The sequence below is a fragment of the Lissotriton vulgaris genome, chromosome 3_1 (assembly GCF_964263255.1).
Source record: "Lissotriton vulgaris chromosome 3_1, aLisVul1.2, whole genome shotgun sequence".
NCBI lineage: Eukaryota > Metazoa > Chordata > Amphibia > Caudata > Salamandridae > Lissotriton > Lissotriton vulgaris.
Window position 1 is genome coordinate 1251920490 of NC_141689.1, and position 17992 is coordinate 1251938481.

General features: G+C 45.8%; 1 pseudogene; it reads right to left on the bottom strand.

The window, feature by feature from the left end:
* Positions 1 to 5723: 5723 nt before the first annotated feature.
* LOC147727753 (protein NDRG1 pseudogene) lies at positions 5724 to 6912 on the bottom strand (annotated as a pseudogene).
* Positions 6913 to 17992: the final 11080 nt, after the last annotated feature.

A 17992-nucleotide genomic window follows, 5' to 3' on the forward strand; every position in this document is an offset into this window, starting at 1 on the left:
GTAAGAATCAACTGTCAGTTAAGAACAACCCCGGGGTAGTGGCAAACAAAATAGAGAAAGAACTGCGCTTAGGTAGAGTAGCAGGGCCTTTCCCCCACATCACTGTACAGGATTTTGTTTGCTCGCCTTTAGGAGTGGCCCCAAAGAAAGAAAAAGGCGAATATAGGCTCATACACAATCTGTCAGCACCTAAGGGCTTATCATTGAATGATGCGATTGATGAGTCCATTTGTAGTGTGAAGTATGCGTCTTTTGACCAGGCAGTTGAAATGTTGAGAGTTCTGGGCCCTGGGGCACTGATGGCGAAATCGGATATCGAGTCAGCGTTTAGACTACTTCCAGTGCATCCAGCAGACCAACACTTGTTAGGTTTTTCATTTGAAGGCAAATACTACATGGATGGGTGTATGCCCATGGGTTGCTCTATCTCCTGTGCTTATTTTGAAACATTCAGCTCTTTCCTGGAGTGGGTCCTGAGACAGGCTACGGGCCACCAGTATGTCATGCATTACCTGGATGATTTTCTTTTCCTGGGTCTGGCGGGCACACAGGAGTGTGCGAGGGCATTGCAGGAATTTTGCCTGCTCAAGCGTACTTTTGGGGTCCCTCTCGAGCAGGAAAAAACAGTAGGGCCATTGACATGTCTAGAATTCTTGGGGATTGAATTGGGCTCCATGGAAGGCTGTTTTAGGTTACCCAAAGAAAAGATTGAGCGATTCAGGGCGACCCTTGAACTACGTTTGCTGAAAAAGAAAGTCACTCTACAACAGTTGCAACAAGTTAAATTTTGCCTTGAGGGTCATACCTATGGCACGCCCATTTTCCCACTCCATTGCGCAAGCCATGAAGGGCCTGCAGGACAAACACCATCACACACGACTGTCAGTTGAGGTTCGCCAGGACATGCGGATATGGATTGCATTCCTAGAGGATTTCAATGGCAGAGTACTGTGGGGTGCACCCACGCTGACCTCAGCAGAGGTAGGACTATGGACTGATGCTGCCGGCAGTGTAGGGTTTGGCGCCATACTTGGCAACAAGTGGGTGGCCCAAAGATGGCCCAACTGGTGGGATGAGAACGGTTTGACAGCAAACATTGGGTTCCTGGAACTGTTCCCAATCTGGGTTGCGTTAAAGGTATGGCCCCAGCAATTGGCTAATCGGTCGGTCATTTTCTGGTCAGATAACATGACCGTGGTGGAATGCATCAATCAGCAGGCAGCGCAGTGGAAGTTCATTCTGCGCCTGGTAAAGGAGATTGTGCTGAGTTGCATGAAATTGAATATACATTTCAGGGCCAAACATGTTCCTGGGGTCTTGAATAATGCAGCTGACGCCCTTTCTCGCTTTAAGATGCAGGTATTCAGGGAACACCTACTGGCTGCAGAGGCCTTCCCAGCTCACTTCCCATCGACACTTTGGCAGATTGGTGGCCCCAACTACATGACCTCGTGGCAGCTAGCCTAGCTCCCAGGACCAGGACAGCTTACGAAGGAGCGTTCAGGTCTTACTGTACATTTTTGGGTCATGATTGGGAGGACAGATGGGAACAGGAGGCTAGTTTTAATGGGTACATGGACGCATTACACAAGGAAGGGCGATTAGAGGCGACAGCCAGCAGACATAAGGCAGCAGTTTCCTTTTTTTGCACATGCAAGGGGAACCAGTTCTTCGGGAGAGGTGATATTATTCAGGGCTGCTTTCTCCCTGGCCTTTTACGGGGCTTTCCGAGTAGGCGAACTAGTTGCTAACAACAAACTTGACACAATAGGAGGTATCCAGCTGAGAGATACCAGTATACGGGGTGACACAATGCGGGTCACCATCCGGAAATCCAAGACTGATCAGGAGGCTAGGGGGGTGAGTTTAGTACTGCACCGGGCACCGAATAAGTCGTGCTGCCTGGTGTCAAATGTAGATGCATTAATCAAGCAACGAGTAGGTGAGGTGAGGAGAGCCTTACCAATGCATGCGGATGGTACCCCTCTGGCCAGGTTTCAGTTCCAAAGAGTCTTAGCTATGTGTATCGCCAAGGCAGGTTTAAACCCCAAGGAGTTTGGGACACATTATTTCTGGATAGGGGCAGCCACCGAGGCCACTGCAAGAGGTTTGAATGGCAAGAGTGTGAAGAGGATTGGGATATGGTCTTCCAATGCCTATAAGCGTTATTTGCGGTTGCACATGTTGTAAGGTCAGTCGACATCCCCTGACGCCTGCTTTGTCTATGTTTATCTTACAGTTTCTCGGGCCTGTGACGCAGGGCGGAAACTTCTTCAGAGTCATTGGAGCCAATCATCAACATCTCGACAACAGCAGGAAGACAAAAGGAGGACACCTGTAGTATGGGTAGTCGGTCATTCTTATGTGAAACGTGCTAAACCAATTTTCCTTGCAGGAGAGGGCAGACGGAGGGCGGAGTGCGGGGGTCTCAATGTTTCCTTCCATGGCAGAGGGGGGGGCTCCGCCTTAATCAGCTTAGGGGCTACATGTCAGAGTTTCTCAGAAGGCACACCTCACCGCCCTCAGTGGTCATCCTGCACCTGGGGGGGAATGATTTAGTCGACTTGGGCAGAAGGGTCCTGTTGGAAGAAATCATCTCAGCAGCAGGTTGGCTGGCGAAATTGTTACCTGGTTGCACTATAGTGTGGTCACAGTTGATACCGAGGCTTCAATGGAGGGGTGGTGAATCAGTCAGGGCGTTGAATCACTCGGTAAAGAGGGTCAACAATAAAATAGACAAGCTTTTTAGAACTCCTCACCTACAGAGTATATCTCATGGGTGCATTTGGGGCGAACAGTTCTACCTGCGGGATGTTGTCCACTTGACAGAGTCAGGGAATGCCCTATTGATAAAGAACATAATGGCATGGGTTGAAGGTTTTGCTAGGAGGGTATGACCTTTCAGTATAGGCAGTTGGGGGGGGCCAGATAGTCGGTCAACTATGCTGGCCTGTGGCAGTAAGGTCATAGTCGGTGAGCACCAATTTAAGGTCTTAGGGGGCGGCACCATTAATGAATGGGGCTGCCCAGGGGGAGGGGCCAATGGTCTCTCCTAGAACTTCAGGGGCAGGATATCTGCTTGCTAGGGGTGCGGGGGAGGGAGTCACGCTTTCCTCTGGCTGGTAGCCACCCCGCACATACACTATGACGTCAGCAAATGGCACGAGTGTAAGGGCCCTCCTTTTTGGTTAAATTTAGTTCACTGAGCATACAAGGGCAATCAGGAGAGGGACGAACTCTCCCGGTAACCGGGCCCTTGTCGCGCATGCGCACTTAGACGTGAGGGCGTAGCTGGGTAAAGGATCTGACACCGGTTAACGACCTTGCCGTAGGACCAGAAATTATTAGAATGCAAAATTGATATGTAGGATGTTAGATTCGGTTAGGAAACACGCTGTATTAGACATTTGTTAAGGTTAGCCCATCATACCTGTCTAACTCGCTGTAAATCTAATGTCTGAATTTTGCATTTAATAATTATGTAAATAATGCTATTTTATTTAATTTTGATTTGTTTTTATATTTTAATAAATACGGCCGGGGGTCGCGAGACCCCCTGCCTTCCAAAGAATTCTGTTGTTGACTGATAAGTGTTTACTGTCGTTTGCATGATAAGGCCAGGGGGGGTGGCCGGCAGTCCCAGGCCATGAGTTAGGAGAGAACCTGAGGCAACTATTTTAATGATTCCCCCCGCCCCCGAAAGATTTCAGGCATGTTTCCTCAGAGGGTCAAACAAGGGAAGAGAGTCCAGGAGCATGGAGCAGAAGAGGCCAAGCAGTGGGCGCCTGAGACAGAAGCGCGTTGGCGAGTGGGGAGAAGTTTGCGACACAACTGCAGACATGAAAGTATTTCAGGCAGGCATGACGAGCTATTGTATGCACTACTGAATGAAGACTGCTGTACTCCAGGAAGTGACGCCAGACCTTTCGGAGGAGAGCCGCTCAGCAGACTGAAGTGCGGTTCCCATTCCACGTTGTTCCTCCACGTTTGTTGAGAGAAGAGAGAGAGCATGGGCGTAGGAAGTGTGGGGGACGCGGGGGACATATCCCCCCCAGATTTTGTAGTGGGGGGGACACGGGGGACAAGGGTGGTGGGGACGAGGGGACAAACGAATTTCCCCTCTCTCTCCTGTCTCTGGCAGAGCCATTGGTATGTCAAAGTGCGAGTGCTTTGACGTGCTAATGGCCCTGTACTTGACCACCTGTGACCTTCCCTTTTGTTATGCAGCAAAAGCTACAGGAATGTTTTCACACCTCTCCCTCGCCGCCATCACTGCCTGCCATCTGCACTTCCAGCACAAAGGAAGAGAGGTAGTTTGTTAATTGATGACTGCAGGGCCGGATTTAGAGTTGGTTGCGCCCAGTGCGACCATCTCTGTGGGTGCCCCAACAAACTTTTTTATTTCGAGTTATGCGGGAAAACAATGCTGGTGTTATTTCTTGAATAAATACAAGTTTCTCATCAACAGCATTTCCCTCACTCCCATTTATATCTGCCATAAACAAATCTAAAATGATCCTGCTGAATTGGAACTGTCATACTGGAAGTCAGACAGGGCTTTCGTAATTTAACATTGAAATACTAAGGCTCTCATTATAATGTGAGACAAAGCTCGGTATTTACAGATATATCCAACCCAGCATTTTAGAAAAATATGGCTTAGTAACAAAAAACAAACAAAAAAAATTATGGCCATTGCCTAAGAAGTGAGCATTTGCGGTATGTGTGAATAGGTTTCTCTACAAAACGAGCGTTTTAGAATCATCCTATCTGCAGGTTACTGGCTGTCAACTAAAATGTAAACCTTGAATCTAACCATTTAGAAACATACTGGCATGCACAAGTCATACTGTAGTAGTGATAAGTTGCTTAATTTAATCTTTCGCTGTCATGAGATGGAATGCGGCAGAATATATAATCTTATTGGCTATAAACATTACCGCACAATATTAGAAAGAACTGTATGGCGTGCCACCTACTGTAGTAGGAATGATTCGCTAAACATACACATAAGTTCAAATGTTAGTAGTAATGCCATGGAGATCATAGTGCTTTAATACATTTTAAATTCCAGATGGCTAAAAATAAAAACAGATTTAAAGACGTCACCTTATGAAACATTCAAATGCATTGGAGCGTTTAGTTTTGCGTTAGGAATTTGCACACTGTGTGCAAAGATTTGATTTTTCAAAAAATAAATCAACGTTAATTATCAATATTATAATATTGTACATATATATATATATATTCAGTATAGAAAATAGGTGTACTATTTAATTAGAAAAGGAACAACTTTTTAAACAGTGTAGTATGTGTAATTAATTATGTACATGAGAGTCTGAAACTCAAGGTTTAGGTGTTCCATAACTTAAATAAGTAACCGTCATGCATTGCTGTTCGGGGACAAAAAGCTCACACGAGCAGGCGACTAACTTTAAACAGGAAGACGAGTGAATGGGTCATGTAAAATTGGTTTCCATATCATCTGTACAACATTTGGCAAATGTTTTAAGCTTTGGCATTGGTTACTGATTGATAAACTCCAGGTATTTACGATGACTTATAACAGTGTTCTGACTAGCTAGCCAAACAATTATTTTACTCGGTCCCTGCAAACCTCTGGCCAATCACGATCTTCGTAAAAAAAAAACAATCTGAGATGCAATGCACAGTGGTCGGTCATTTAGTAGTAGAGCTGAAATATTAGTACGCTGAAGACTGACTTAGCAAGAGGCTTCCATGGGTGTAGCGTTACTACCAGAGTTGGGAGTGAGATTGGAGTTTGTGTGACTTCTGTTGCCATTAGAAATTTGAGTTCTGCTTCGGTTGCCTTCGCTGGTGTGAGAACGGCTTCTTGAACCCTCTCCGGTATGGGATCGGCTTCTATTGCCTTCCATTGATGTTACACTGGACCCAGAAGCTGTGCGGGACCTCATAAGCCGGGTCATACTTGCTGAAGGCATGTAACCCATGCCTTGAACGAAGTATTTAAATGCTTCTGCAAGTTTTGCTGGCTGAACAACTTGTGGGAATCCTCCACAGTCTGACATCTTTAAGAGTGTGGTCTATGTAGGATCCAGTTTTGAGTTGCACTCCACCACTGCATCAACAGCAGGGGAATTTTCACCAACAACGAGCAACGATGGGCACTTAAGAGTATTATTAGGTCCTCCAGGAAACGGGTGCTCAATTTCTAGATGTCTTCGGCTGTTATAGGACTTGACAAAAAGTTGAAGATTGTCCCGGTTTATGCCATTCAAAATATGTTGGCGATAAGTCACGATCAGATCGTGGTTGTTGTGGATTTCCTCCTTTGAAAATAAATGTGATATGACCATATCCGGAAGTGCATGAGTCCACCAGAAATTTTAGCTGCTGCCCAGTCCATCCAACCCTCAGCGCAGGGGTTGATGTTAATAAGAACAAGTCCTTCCACTATTGACGGATGATTGAGAGCAAATCTGGTTAGGACATAGGCGCCTGCTCCAATTCCCATTTCAATAATGCTCTTTAAACCAAGTTGTTGAACAACTCCTGGAAGCATCTCAGCAAGCTGATCCATAGAAGGATAGACATATCCAGCTGGGAAAGATGGCGTACCCTCTTGTTGACCCGGTGCATCCACGTGACAAACTGAAAAATGCTGTGATATTTCCTGCATGTCTTCAAAATTGAAGAGCGGATTGAAACAGGTTTTATGATTGAGTCCTATATCGTGGTAGGTCAAGATGACAGGTCTGTTAACCTTTGGGGTCCCACACATTGTAACATGGAGGATTCCATGTGCTGTTTCAATGCTTTGCTCCTGAATTTCGAGCTCTGGAAAGATAACCGAGATTCCCTCTTCTGTTATCAGAGGTCTAACCTCGGTCACATCCTCAAGTACGATCAAAATTGTGGATCGTGTGATTCTCTCAGGCTGCTACTGTGGAAACTGCCCTGTCCGGAGTACACTTTCCCAGGACGACTGTACCAATGCTGGTGTAATGCTAATTAAGGGACTCAGATTTAAGGTGCTCTGAGCACATGAGATGTAAACTGTGCCATTTACTTCATTCCTGAACACAAGAAAGGTATTTGAGCTACAGGCATACAAAGTAAAGGAATAGAAAGAGGTGCCCAGAATGCATTAGGCGCACACTGCTGAAAGGCATTGTGCGGCACACACAGTGACAGGTGCAAGTCTACGTGAAGCACAGCTAGTGCATGGTACTTAAACCAATGAGACTTCTAGAATGAAATGCAAAAAATGACATCTGATGCTCTATAATATAAGACACAAAGACAAGGAATTAGCAAGTTAGGCCTTGTGTATCAGACCTTCACGAAGCAAAGGAGCACAGATGCCCAGTGGTGAAATGAATGGAGAGTGGTTCTTGAGTGGGAGGATATGTTCGGTTGCTATGATTTCTTAGCAGTAACATTTTGCCTAATAGCCTAACAGTCTGCCTGCTTAGACGATGCTGGTTGGAAGGCCTGGTACTGGTGGCTAGAAAGCCTAGATTGTATGACAGAGGTCCTGGCTTGCGAGGGGAAGTCTGGGCACCCAGACATGTCCCAGGGTGTTCACCCACCATTTTATCCACTTTTGTAGTTTTCATATTGCGCAAACCTGGCCGAAGGGGATCACAGTGCTTCATGTGAACATTAGATTATAGTACACAAGTCAAATTCATGTTTTCTCCAGGGATGGGGAAATTAAATGCTTTGCCCAGAGTCCTAGCATAGTGAGCCAATGCCGGGACTTTAACCGGAGTGCTTAGCTGGAAAGTCAGAAGCTCTATGCGTTAGGCCACATCTGGTATCCTGACCACTTGAATTTGTTGCATGGCAGACTGTATATGCATGGAAAGCGGTGCAAAATAAAGTCTATACCAGACTGTACACACCATGACAGAAGCGGAAAACTGGTACCGGGTATACTGTACACACCAGAATAGCAGTCTAAATGAAGACAAGCCACAGCATAATAACTGATGTCGACTCTATACCTTAAAATGGCTGATCGCTCTTTCAAAGCCTGGAGAATCAACTCCGGGGCCTGTAGGGGTGTCTTTCTCATGTAGGGGCACCCTCACATTTGGAACCAAGCATCCTGCCTACCATAGGCGTGACATAGTTTTTAAGTGAAGTGACCTCAGATATAAGGAACTTATAGCTGTTGTGAGAGGTGCAAGTACTATCTCACACAGGCTATAAGGGCAGGCCTGTAGTCCAGTTTAAGTGGACTACCACAGGTGATAAAATACATGCTGCAGCCCATCGAGCCTCTGGTGTACCTATGCCCTGGGTACCTTAGTGGCATATACTAGCGACGTATAATGTTACACTAGTAGCCAATTGTGGATGTACCAAAGTACTTACCAGAGCCAATTTATGGCAGAGAGCACAGTTGCTGGCGTCCTGATTAGTAGGATCCCAGCAGACTACAGTCAAAACACACTGACCCCAGGAAAAAAGTGGTGGTAACTATGAAAGCAGATCCTACTTTCCAATACCCCCTGCCCCAAACATAAGGATGAGGCTAATCTTTCCCATTTGAAGCTTCATAGTCCTAGTGGAAATATCTGGAAAGTCCATCTTTGTTGGCATTGTTAGTCCCAAGTCTATGTTCCACTGAAAAGTCCATCCCCTGTCGGGAAATGGACCACCTCAAAAGTTTTAGTTTTTCACCCTTCATCTGTTTCAGCCACAAAAGGGGCGTATGGTCTTTCTGAACAATGAAGTGAGTGCCAAACAGGTATAGCCTCAACTTTTTCAAGGTCCATACCACAACAAAGGCCTCCCTCTCAATAGCTGACCAACGTTTCTCCCTGGTGGTCAACTTTCTGCTTATAAAAGCTGGGGTTGATCCTGGCCCTCTGCATTAAGTAGTGACAATACTGCACCTATCCCTATCTCAGAAGCATCTATATGGACAATGAATGGTTTGGAGTAGTCTAGACTTTGCAGAATTGAAGCAGAGCACATTTCTTGCTTCAGGTTATCAAATGCCTTCTGACAGCTAAATGCTAGATATGCTGCACTATAAGCTTCCAGACATGTTAAGACTTTATTCGCCACCAGCCTCTGAAATGTGGTAGGTGCATTTTTGAAACCGAAAGTCATCACAATAAATTGATAATGTCCATTTGGGGTTGAAAATGCTGTTTTAGGTTTGGCATCCTCGTTGAGTCTGATTTGCAAATAACCAGCAGTCAGGTCAAATGTACTGAGATATTTGGCAGGGGCCAAAGTATCAATCTGTTCATTTGCCCTTGGAATTGGATAGGCATTAGCCCTAGTGACTGCATTGAGGCCTCTATAGTCATCACAAAAACTCATCTCTTTCTTACCATCCTGCTGTGAGATTTTGGTACAATGACTACAAGACTAGCCCAAGGGCTATCTGAAGCCTCAATGACTCCCAACTCTGGAATCTTTTGGACCTCTGTCCTGATGCAGTCTCTGACATGGTCAGGCTGTCTGTATATTTTACTCTTCACAGGCATGCTGTCACCTGTGTCCACTTCATGGGTACACCAGGTGGTTTGGCTGGGAAACAGAGAAAAGAGACCAGAAAACTGAGAACCTGTCTACAATCAGTTTGCTATTGATCAGTGAGGCTGTCTGCCAAGGCTACTCCTTCAACTGATCCATCAACAGGGCCCTGAGAGAGGAGATTAGGGAGAAGATCACTCTCTTCCTCCTGTTCCTCATCAGTGGCCATGAGCAAGCTCAAGTCAGCCCTGTTAACAAAAGGTTTCAGGCGAATCACATGAAGTACCCTGTGGGGACTTCTTGGAGTACCTAGGTCAACTTGGGGCCAATCCACTTGTCTTAGAGAGCTGCTGGCGCCACAGGCCACAACACCCACACTTTCTGTCCTGGCGGGTAAACAGTAAGTACAGCCTTTTGGTCATGTCAAGCTTTCTGAAGCTCCTGGCTGGCCTCAAAATTTTTGCTGGTCACCTTCATATGCTCAGCCATGTGAGAACGCAGGCCCAGAACATAGTCTACTATGCCCTGTTTAGGAGGCTTCAGAGGTTGCTACCATCCTTCTTTGACCATACATAATGGACCCCTAACTGGATGTCCAAACTGAAATTCAAATAGGTTGTAGCCCACCCCTTCTGAGGAACCTCTCTGTAGGGAAAGAGAAGGCAGGTAGTAAGACATCCCATTTTCACTTCAGCTTTTCTGGGAGTTCCATGATCATACCTTTGAGGGTCTTGTTGAACCTTTCAACAACCCCATTGTCCTGTGGATGGTAGGGTGTGGAAAACGTATAGTTTACACCGCACTCTTTTACTTCTATCTGACAAGACCTCCTTAGGGAACACAACTCTGAAAAAAATTGCCAGGAGAGCCCTGGCCACTGCAGGAGCTGTAGTGGTCCTAAGGGGAATAGCCTCTGAATATCTCGTGGCATGGTCTACCACCACTAAGATAAAACTATCTCCAGGTGCTGTTGGAGGGTTTAAGGGACCTGCAATGTCTCTCCCTACCCTCTCATAGAGAACCCTAACCACTGGCAGTGGAATTAAGGGGGCCTTTGTAGTGTCACCTGACTTACCACTGGCTTGGCAGGTGACACAGGACTGGCAAAACTCCCTGGTGCCTCAGACGTGTGGGGCCAATGAAAGTAAGAGACAAACCTGCACCAAGTCTTGCTTTGCCCAAGATTTTCTGCAAGGGGAAGGTTGTGTACCAGGGTCAATAAGAACCCCCTGAACGTCATAGGTATGACCAACCTCCTGGTAGCACCAAGCTTGGGGTCTCTACTTACAGAAAACAGGAGCCCTTCTTCCTGATAAGTCCTGTGGGACCTACTGAAATGTCTTGCTTCCTCAACAGCAGCTTGATGTCTGAGATGTTCAAGAGAGGGACAGGCCTTCTGCTCCAGACTGAAGTCTTCCCTTCAAGGACTCCTGACCCTAGTTGCTCTGCCTTGTCAGGCCCAAGCTCCTCTAGTACAGCTCCCTCACAAGTACTGAGAACATCTCCCTGAGGAGGCTGATTCTCATTGTAAGTCTGAGAGGAGGATACATCTGTATCCTTCTTGCTCCATCTCTTGGGAGCTGGCTGGTCCATTTCTTCAGGATCCAGGGCCCCCACAGTGCCTAACTTCTTGGCCGCAGCCCTAGTGACAGCAAATACACTGGCTGAAATTCCCATAATTTCTACATGAGTCATGAACTCCACTTTAGACCAGGCTGAAGTTTCCAAATGATTGCCCAGTAGACAGTCCAAAGGTTGGTCGGGGCTGCCACAACTCTCTTTGGGCCAGTTACCCCTCCCGAGCTGAGATTGACATCTGCCATGGAATGATCTGTCCTGCAAGTTTTTCAGTCATCATAGTGACACTGGCCCAATGTGTCCCTATATGCCACAGCTTCCTGACCATTGATGAGAGGCTGTTGTCTGTATTTGCCCAAGTTAGTGGGACTTTACAATAAGGGTGGCAAGCTCAGTGTCACCATCACAGACTAAAACAGCCTGAGTGGGTGTCCTGACTAGGCCACAACCCACTTCAGTACACAAGGTTAACCCAGCTAAACTCTTGGGGGCCCTACTACTACCAGTGCTATTGCTAGGGGCACTAGGAGGTTTAGGAGTAGTAGTAGCAGCAGTATTGGTGCTAGACTTAGAGCAATCAGCATCCTTTGCCCTTTTACCTTTTTCCTTACACAAATAGCACCAAGGTTTCTTATTAGAGTAGGAAGAGGAATGGGACCTGCCCCCTTAGAAAGATTTCAGAGGACCTTCAGAAGACTCTTTTCTTTAGATTTCTCCCCACCTTTCTCGTGGGCCTTAGAATAATCTTGCTACTTCTGGTCAGCACTACCATGAGACATTTGTTGCATTCTGGTACAGACCCACTAGTTTGCCTTCTTTACCAATACTTGGGGGGAGGTAAGACCCGAGCCCACCATGTACTGGTGCAGTTGCTGATTTTGACAGTTGTTAAAGATGTGCTTCCTCACAAGTAAATTGTACAGTCCCTCACAATCATGCACATGTCGTAAGAGCATTCCGTTTATTCTTCCTTTTTTGTCCCATCTATGTTTGCTGTGTGCATGAAGATGTGAGATTCAAAAACATGTTTTTTCACATTTGGTCTAATTTGTGAATCGAAGCTTACTTGCAAACTGTGACTACATGCCTGCCTTTATCAATGTTCCACTACAAAACTATGCGATTGTATTCTTTTAACGGAGTGTACGGTTCCCAGACAATGGTCGATTTGAATCGGGGCACTGGAAAGTCCAAAAGGTTGTCCCTGTCCCCCCCAGAAATTTAGTGTCTCCTACGCCCCTGAGAGAGAGAGAGGGTGAGAGGGGAAGAGAGTACCAGTGAACAGGCTCTCATGAGAGCACAGCGCCAGCATGCTCTGAAGGGGCACGAGAGCTTCAGAATGCATACCTGTTATACGGCGTAGCTAGAGCTTGTGGCACCTGGGCTATCCCTCAGATTGCCGCCCCTCAATGAGCAGTATGGCTTAGAAACAAAGCTTTTTTTCACAAAGACGTGCTTGCAAAACAGCAACATCTTATGCAGGAAAGCAGCAAAAAATATATATTGCGAAAACAAGCTATCATTGCGGAGAAGTGAACAGCTGCTTTATAGTAGCCGCAAAGAACATCACAATTCACACAGACCTTTGCAAACAGGGCTATGTCCCCAATTAAACCGTCATCAGATTAACCGGCTGGAAAAGCACTTCCGGAATGGGCTGCATTGTTTCCGGGGACCATTCAGCAGTCCCCGTCTGGCCCTCAGCCAAAGAATGGTGGAACATGTAATCACCAGGCGATAGAATGCTCTTCAACAGCGTATCTCATACAAGTTACATTAGAGATTAAAACAATTAGATCATTTATCAAAACACCTCCTCTGATACTTTTCTTGCATGTTATACACGAGTTAGCACATTTAGAGGAAGGGTACAGAAATAGAAAATACACATTACTCATTAGTTCCCATTAGCTTCCAGAAAGTCTATTACAAACACACACCGGTCCCAGTGCTTAATTTGTAAAAGAATAAGTGCCAGGGCTCAAACTTTACCTCAGACAAACTCTACCGGAGTCATGGAACGTTGGGATACTAAATACAAAGACTACAACTCTTGATTCTACCTCAAGCCTCTTTAATCCACCACCAGACACTCCCTGCCTCTACATCTCACTTGTACAAGTTACTTTTCTTCCCTACTCTCTCTTTGTCATTGTTTTTCTCTTCCTCGTTCTTTCTCCCTTCTGTGTTTTTTCTCTCCGAGGCTCTGGTTTAAAGTTTGTTGAGGTAAATTAAATGTTGGCAGTGGCGTAGCTAGAGCTTTTGCCGCCCGGGGTGGTCCCTGAGTTTGCCCACCAGTGATGGATGGTGCAGGTTAGAGCGGGAAGTAGACAAACGACAACAAGGGAAATAATCCACACAAAAAAAAACCACTTACCTTGCGCTCACCGAATTTGCTCACCTTACCCACCGCCCCAAAAAAGTGCTGCCCGGGCCACTGGGTATCTTACACAACTTTCGCACCTTCAGGCATAATCTCAAGTATAATTGCCTTCAGGTAGAGATCCACTCCAAGGTACACTACATAATATACATATGCTTCCTGATTGTTACACATAGTACTCATTGACTCATGGGCCGTCACCATTTTTAATTTTTGCCTATTATTGGCACCTGTTCTTATTTGACATTACTATCGCACCCAACACTCGGTTATGCTACTTTGCTTGACTTTAGTAGGTAAAGGATTGCATTAGCTTCTATGTATGTTTGTGCAGTGCCCGCCCAGTAAGAACAGCTTTACCTGAGCATGATGCAGCTCAGGATTCACAGCCGCCAGGTTCCATTGCCATTGTTTGCTTGCAGTGGAAATCCAAGATGGATCCCACGAGTTCAATGTCTTAACTCACATACTTCTTTTACAATGTTTAGAGCACACCAGTTCCACACACATTTGCCCCTTTCATGAACACAGAATAGAGCGATGGGCCTACTTTTACATAGGTCTGTGGAGAACGTTTGCACCAGTGAGGGCAGTAGGCCTCTCCCCATTTCACAGGCAACAGGTAAAAACCTGTCCTGCCCTTGGCAATAACATGTTACAGTGAATATAGAAAATGAAGAAGGCCCACTCATGTCAATGAACGCATCAGCAGAAAGATGTGTGCAGATGTACATATTAAAGGAGAAATACAGGCCTAAGCTAGTAGAATAGAAAGCGCAAAACGAGTCAGATCCAGGGGGGAGGGGTGTAGACCTAAGCTTCAGCAGAATAGAGAAAAATAACTAGACATAGCAGAAATGGAAAGTTACAGGCCCGCGTTGCAAGAACATGTCGGCGAAAATATGTAGCTGAAGAAGCACAGAGGTACATGATAGGTGGGAGATTAGGTCTTGTAGCGCAGTAGACATGTAGGGAGTAGAGCATTGCAAGACTTCAAAGAGACAAGCTGGGGACCACTGGTAGTGCAAGCAACAGCGTCCTTTGCAGGTAAGAGCAGTGAGGCCAGGTTGGGTGGGGGGATACAAAATCGCCTCCACCCGAGCCCACCGCCTCACCACTCTTAATTGCACGGGCCGCTGCTGGGTACAAGTCGTGGTGTAAAAGCCTAACAGAAACACGTGTGAATGTAAATTGATACTTGTATAGCGCACTACTCACCCGCAAGGGTCTCAAGGCGCTTGTACGAATACCACTGTGGAACCCATCCTGGGTTTCCCTGTGAGGCGTCCACTCCTGGGCACCCCCAGGGTGGATGCCAGGCATTCTTAGCCTTGTGGGGGCCGTTGTGGAGATTAAGCATGCTATTGCCCAGAGTTGCAGAGTGGGACTCTATGATTAGAATAGGCACCGAGGCGAGAATTATTAGGTCCGTGGAAATTTGAGCCCAAGACCCGCCGAGGCGGGGAATTGAACCCTGGTACCGGGCTAGACCTCTGCATCAGGGTCTGCCGCTCTACACGTGCACATGAGTCGCATTCCATACCCACGTGATTAGCTGTTTTTTCCAGAAAGTATTACTTGTTAGTATAATGTGTTTAAGATAGTACCTGATTTATTATGCAAATGCATGACATATTTGCACTCACAAATGTATAAAAGAAACTGGCTGCCACATTGTAAGTTGAAGTTAAGATTCCAGTTCCATGGGGCTGACTGACCTTCCACGTGCTTTATATTAAACTTTGTACTATATTGCCACAGAAGTCATGTCGTCTTTTTCTTTCATCCGGCAGCAAATATACTGCTAGGACTGCCAGCCTCTTGTAATCCTGTGAGCTGACAGTAGTCACACTCTAACGGGGGCACCCCTTCAGAGCACACAGCCCCAATCCGGGTCTCAAAATCATACCTAAAACTGCCACCACTGTACAGGCATGATGATTAGATGCTCTGAGGCCCCAAAAAATAAACAATACACAAGAAAGTCATTCTTGGTTGAATTAGGGGAGATGTGCACCCTCGTAACTTCCTGCAGTGGACCATCTCTCCCCCGCACATTGGGGAGGTAAACAGGCACTTTTAACCAGAAAGAGGATCAACATATTTTATTGTTCCAGACCGGTACCTTTAGTTGTGAGATAAACTTGTTACATTCTAGACTACTAATCAGAATAATCGCCGCCATGAACCACAGGACGATAGCTGTCTGTCTAGAGTGGATGCTCAAAAGCCATTGAGAATCAGCCTGGAGACAGCCACTTGTCACAAGATTCCACATTGTAGCCATTTTTGGCCAAGTGAAGTTCTACCCTCCATTTGGTGGTTATACTTGTTTCACCATTTAGTGAGCGGATGTGTGGTGTGATTTACATTTGTAGAGGGTATTTACCCTAGTAGAAAAAATGCATCAAAAGCATCTTCTTGCATACATTCTGGTAGGTGTTACACTAATGTAGTTTGTGTTTTCATATACCTACAATTAACGCAGACCATAGAACATCTGGGTAGTCATTCGGTAGATCATCAATGCATCCTTTCAATGGTTCCTATCGGTGGCCATCTCATTTCTCCAAATACTTAAGCATGAAAGTGTTCTGTACTCATGCAATCAAATTATTCATAAACCATTAATTTTAAACCTCATATTCAGGGCCGGCTTGTTGGGTTAATCAAGCAATCCGATCCTACAAAGACAAACAGCTTTCTGATAAGGTTTCTTGGCTCAACTTTGCTTCAAGATCATCAAGAAGTTTAGATAAATAGAGAATTTTTCAATAAAGACTTATGCAATGCAGAAAAGTGATAAACATGTGTTGCTGTTCCAGATGAGCTGTACTTTAAAGAGAAAGCGCTGATGGTGAAGAATGCAGAAAGTTGATGTGAGGCATCAGATTAAATCAGTCATGGAAGTTTGTGCGGACCGCTGGTGTTTAAAGTGGTGGTTATCTGGAAATATCTTTCCATCGAGGTGCCTCAAGAGATGATTCGAGGGTCTCAACTTGCAATTCAACAGAGTAAAGCTCCCCCAAGGTGGGTGGTGTAAATCACCACTGGAGGGGTTTCAAAGACATTTCTAACTTCTTAGATTGCTTAAGGACAGCATTGGATCACTGACCCCATGAAAACATTTGTGGAGGAGGGGGTGGTGGTCTATCTAAAACAACCAAGTGTTAAAGAGGGAAACCCTTCAATTTCTGGAATGAATGCTAAATCTGGAATAGACTCCACCAGTGAGATTTACACCACCATATGGACAGTAAAGTGAAGGAAATTCAGCAGACAGATTTGCCTCTGGATTTAGCGTTTCCCCTGAACATTTTAGGATTTTCCAATACAGACCAGCTGTACATCAGATTCTGGCATACTAGGCTTCCTCTAATACCTCATATCAACAGGGAATGAGCCACAATATAAAAACAAGTACTCACAGATAGTTCACTTCACTTTTGAAGCATCGTGCATGCAGTAGACAGATCTAGCAGGTAACATCACTTACAGCATACGGCAGCTTCCTTTTACCTACCTAGTTGCAATCCGGACAGCTGATGCTTGGTGCACAGGTGCTTCCCTCTTCTTCCTGGTTCCAACATGGTTTGGGAATCAGTGGCCCTGGATGGGGTTATTGAAGGATGCAGCCTGTACAATTAGTGCAGAGCTGTTCTGCAACTATGGCAAAATTCCCATCTCCGGCCAAATTCTCTCTTATTATAAAATTATATATATGGCCTAAACATTGTCAAACAATGCTCCAACCCCTCAGATGCAACCAACAACATTACCCCTCACATGAAATCTGCGACATCCTTGCAAACTTCTTCCAAGACAAGATCACCAACATCTACAGAAACCTCAAATTGCAGCCCAAGGCCACTGACTTTTGTCAAGAAAAACAACAACCCCACTACAACCAAAGACTTCTGATTAACCAAATAGAGCCTACTCACCCCATAGGACAGCGCTTACACCATGAACTCGCTCCGCTTAGGGGCACCAAATTACCCATTCCTTCACCACTTCTTCAACCTAGGCGAAGCAGGAATCAGACACATACTCACCACCTTGTTCAAGACCTCAACTTGTATGGCCACCTTCCCCGTGGACTGGAAACATGTAGACGTCAATACCCTAATAAAGAAACCATCAGCAGACACCAGCAAACTTAACAACTTCAGACCAACTTATTAGAAAAAGCATCAACCAACAACTTTCCTCACATCTAGAACGGAACCTCCTACTCAACTCCTCCCAATCTGAATTCTGCAGTAACGACAGCATCGAGACAGCCCTCATCACCGCTACCAACAATATCTGAGCCGTACTCGACAGAGGAGAAACTGCGTCTCTGATCCTCATAGACCTCTCAACAGCCTTCAATACTGTCTCCCAATACACACTTATCACAAGAGTGCACAACATAGGCATCCAGGGAGCCGGTCCCTGATGGATCGCCTCTTTCTTCATCGGTAGAACACAAAAAGCCTGTCTTCTGCCCTTCACCTCTCAACCCAAGAAAATCATCTGTGGAGTACCCCAAGGATGCTCGCTCAGTCC